The sequence below is a fragment of the Watersipora subatra genome, chromosome 1, assembly GCF_963576615.1.
Source record: "Watersipora subatra chromosome 1, tzWatSuba1.1, whole genome shotgun sequence".
Lineage (NCBI taxonomy): Eukaryota > Metazoa > Bryozoa > Gymnolaemata > Cheilostomatida > Watersiporidae > Watersipora > Watersipora subatra.
The window spans coordinates 60,463,814-60,468,675 of NC_088708.1; positions in this window are offsets into that span (position 1 = coordinate 60,463,814).

Here is a 4,862-nt window from a genome sequence, read left to right on the forward strand (position 1 = left end):
ACTCAAACTTGTGAAATATGTACTTTTTTGTGTGAACTATGCAGACCGCCTAAGTTAAGTGTCAGATTAGATATTTTGGGTATTACTCACTATTATTGCCTACAAACCTTTTAATAGTATGCGAACTCTCTAACCCACGCATTCATAAAATCACCGGCTAAGACAAATCATCTCATAGAATGTAAATAAAACTTCCACGCTTCGACTTACCAATACAACTTTCCACCATTTTTCAATATCCATTAATTGAAATAGTTATGTATTTTTTTCAGTTTTGTTCGAGAGCTCAGAGCATTCTAAATTTATAGCCTCGGTTACAAGGTGTTTTTTATAAACTCAAGCTATGATTGGGGGTGTGTGTATACTCAACTCACTTGTGTTATAGTAGGTGAGTGACACAGTCAGCATCCATAGCGGTTTCTGCAATGGGTAAGTCTTTAAACAGATATTTTCAAATTTGTTACTTTAAAGCAGCCATTTAACTGCAAGTGTTATTGGTTGAAACAATAGCTTGCTAATCTACTATTATAGCATTCTCCAGCAAGAGACCTTCTTCTAAATGATGTTGTAACCCAGTTGTATTACTTGTTACACTGAGGAGGTAGGAAAAACTATATAGCTAACCAATCATATGACAACTTTCAATTATTGAATTCCTATTCGTTTTTTTTTTTTTTATTGGTAAAGCCTAGTTTGATACGAAATGGCTTTGAGTTAAACCTTCTTTATGCATGACTGTTTTTTTTATCAAAAAACTATGTTGACAAAAAGCTCATGTTCTCCCATCATACACTGTCAGACAGCCGACCTGAGGGAGGATATCAACAGGTTCAGTCATATAGACTCTGACTCTACTTCAGTATTGGTAAAACTCGTATTGACCGAAATAATGTTTCACTTTATGTTAACTAGTTTTTATTTGAGCTTCCAGTAAACAGGCTACGTTATTCTAATCATTTCTATGAATAAAGGTTCATCTCTGCTAATGCTAAAGGAGTTGTCTTACATACCTTAAGTCCTCATGCTCAAGCCACACGGCTTGTCGTTGGGCGCAGCTTCTGGTTCAAGGTCATAGACCACGGCTAAAGGCCAAACTTTTAAAACTTACGTGGGGCTCAGGGTGGCTTCTCGATAAATGCAGTCTCTGCTATAACCATTGAATCAAATTCATGATACACTTGCATGTCGAAGGGGGGTGGGGGGAGGTTGAGTGTTTTGGTGACCTACTCGTTTATTTTCAAGGTCATGTTTATGGAATACTTTAGACTAAAGAAGTCGGTCTAAGTCGAGATGAATTGGTGACACACAAGTGAGAGACAAGTGGTTGGGAGCGTGTTAATACCTGCTGACATCGAAGCAGAAACTATGGACCAAACTGAGTGCAAAACTCACCACATCTCTCGCCACAGGCATTCAGTTATTTCATATCGTTAGCAGCAGCAAGACTGAACTCATTAGTTTGATACAACCATATCCACTAGTGCTAAACCTTCACGACAAACCTACAGTGTAGCCTATAAGCCATATAACAGCGCAATAAAAATCTAGCTAAGACATGGCAAGTAAGTTCTTGATGCAAGGGTTCAGGAAATTTAATTCGAACTTGGAAGTAAAAGAAAATTCTTTTCACGTGTACTGATGTAGCCTGTTTTCTTATTCAAGAGGACGGGGTATAGCGAAACCCGTCTCAACACTTTCGCTTTTAAAGGGGTCAAGGACGACCAAACCTCAGTCCTTAGCCACGGTCTGGGGGCAGATACGGCTTGTTGGTAAGGGCGGCTAGATACCACAGGCGGCTTGTTGGAGGATTTTTTTCCTTTGTGAGTCATCTGTTTGCGAGCACAAGCCGCGCGGCTTGAGCATGAGGACTTACAGCATATTGGAAGATAATTCATACAAGTTTAGAAATATTTTGTATTAGGTGGCTGGAATGATTCAAACTTGTTGGTCACCTAGTATTTTAGCTTGAACTTATTTACCTGTTTTTTCTCAATAATAAAACTACTGTTACATATTTTCATCTAAGAACAAGTGCGCGTGGTACCTAAGAAATAACAATAAAATCATCATAATTCTGATAGCAGTAATCTTACCAAGAACTCAATTGTTTCCAGTTCGGATCTTTTTGTTGATGAGACTTTCTTCAACTTGAGCCTAGTTTTTATATATTCCTCAAGTTTGAGCGGGTAAATTATAATCAGGTTGTGCAGGCTTCAGACATGGCCGTTCTCATCCACCACATAAATATTTGTTTATTAGCCAACATATTTTGGCACTAATAGTGATAGTTATTACCGTCACAGATAAAAATTCAATTATCTATGTAACTTTGACCAACATTTTATGGATGGAGTTAAAAATGGGATGTATAGCAAGTTATCAGTTATGGGGCCAGCTCTGATAAATCCAAAAAGTCTCAACAAGACCAGCATGATGAAGCTATCACAATAGTCGGGTAAATCTATCACACCATCGCTGTACCCCACCGCTATGTCTAAGATAGAGAATATGTGTGAAAGTAATACTTCAGTTTTGAACCTGAACTTTTACAGTTACAGGCCACCTCTCTCTCCCTCCCCTTTTGAGCAGTTTCATCACTATTATAATACTGGCAACTACTGTCGCAACTATCCAAATGATGGCTTCTTTAGGCTGCTTGCCGCTTCATTTGGATTCGACTTGACGCAGTAAAACATAACAGACTAAATGATTTAGATGAGACTGCTGGCCAAGCAACCATTGCTAGTGATATGACGGTGAGATAAGAGAGAAAAATTCTAAAAATCTATTAGAAGTATCACTTAGCTGTACCTAATGAGCAATAGAGTTAACACAACAAAAGAAGAAATAGTGGTAACTTTTGAGTGAAACAGGTATATTTAATTATAAGTGAGATTTCATATTCAAAGTTCTTTTAGGGTCATCTACTTGATATGGGTAAATTTTTACCCAAACTATTCCTGATACAACAAGAGAGGACAATTATTCTAGTATATTTTATTGGTACTTATCACTGGAACAGTATGCTACTGCCAAGAGCAGACAACTTGCACATTATTATACCTATCTTTTTACTTTGCTTTTCTTGTACCTTTGTTATATATAGAGAAGATTTTTGCTTTAAAGTTTTCACCAGTTGAATAAAAAAGGTCAGTCAAAATCAAAAGAGGCTAGTCATGGAAGCACCATAGTCAAAGTGAACTCGGTGTCTTTGAAGTGACATTTCACCCAATAAAAAACCAATTGCTTAAATTATTATCTACAAATCGATATTATTTTGCAAGAGGTAAGTGACCTCTACTAATCTTATAGATGCATCAAAGTAAGTTGGCAGACTCTAGGATACATAATGGAATTTAAGAAACTAATAGATTAGATGCACCTGCTAAACATAATAGGTTACAAGGGTTGTATCATGTCGATGGACCTTAGAAGTGCTGCCTTCTCAGTAAACTCCAACAGAGAGTTTACAATCTTTACTGTATTGTGGCCTTATCCAACCTTGATTAGCTACCACACTCCTGGCTCTCACTGTTACAACTAGCTTGCAATGCCCTGGAACTTGTTTAATGTATTATTTATATACATGCTTATATCATTCTCAATGATTGGAAGCTATATTTAATAAAATTACTTGTTATTATTAGTCTGAAGCCACCTTCAACTTGAAAGATCAAAGGTAAACACAGGCACATGCAAGTAGATACAGTTGTAGCATTGGGGAATACATGTAAGGAGAGAATTTAATTGCTGCAGTTCATTCATAAGTTTGTCTGAAAGTTTGTATATGTATCAATCAATCAAACTGAACCTTGCAGCATTTAATATTTGTTGTAAAACAACAACCAAAACAAGCTGATTGCCTAGAGGCTATTGTCTTGTAAAATATTTTTGCTTGCTTATCCAGAACAACAAAGGCTTTTGCAAGATTGACACCGTAGTTATCATGCTAAACGATACGCACGTCTGACTCGCGCGGCCAGATCTATGTCCGTCTGACTGTTATTTCCTGTGTTGCTTTATTACCATAAACTATTCATTTGTGCGAGTATTAGCATATCTATCATAATCTGTAATTGATCTGCATTAATATCATCCAGTTTTATGTATGAGGAGGTCAAATAGCTGTTTCATTTTAAAGTGCTTCAAATAAATCCGTATTCTGTCAATTATTTAATCAGGTGCCTCAAAAATAAATTTCTTTACTACCTAGTCAAACAAGCCCGCCTGCAGTCTGTTTCTCATTCAGTTGTAGGTCATGGCCAACTATGGACGGCATGAATGTATACAGTAAACTTGGTCTGTGAATAGTTCTATCATCCTTGCGTATTGAAGGAAATTATAAAGTTTTCCAGTTGTAATTTAATACAAGCTTTTTATTAAATGTTACTGTTGTATCTACCAATTTCAATAAGTCAATGCAACATATGTAGCATGATTTTAAATAACTGGAAAGAGTACCCTTCTACAATTAAAATTTGCTACATTCAGCATTTCCAAACTGAATATTCGCCAGAAGAGGTCGTTGAAAGGTTTTTGTGACAAGCATTGTATAATTTATAAGGGTTTATTAGTAGCCAACCATTTCTGGTTTTTATGTATTTTTCTGTTTTATTCTTCTGAATAAATTATTTTTGGAATTTTAGTCATTGTTTCTTCACAGACAAGAAATGATATTAATAAAGTGTGTACAAGTTGTTTCAACGTGTAAAATGTTGTATTTACCTTGACAGAGGTCACTAGCTATATAATGGTAGGTTTATGTGACTCAGATGAGCATCTGCAATCGCTTATAGAAATTCTCTAATGTCTCATCGAGAAAGAGTCTTATTAGAATATCATAGAGATAATTAACATCAGTT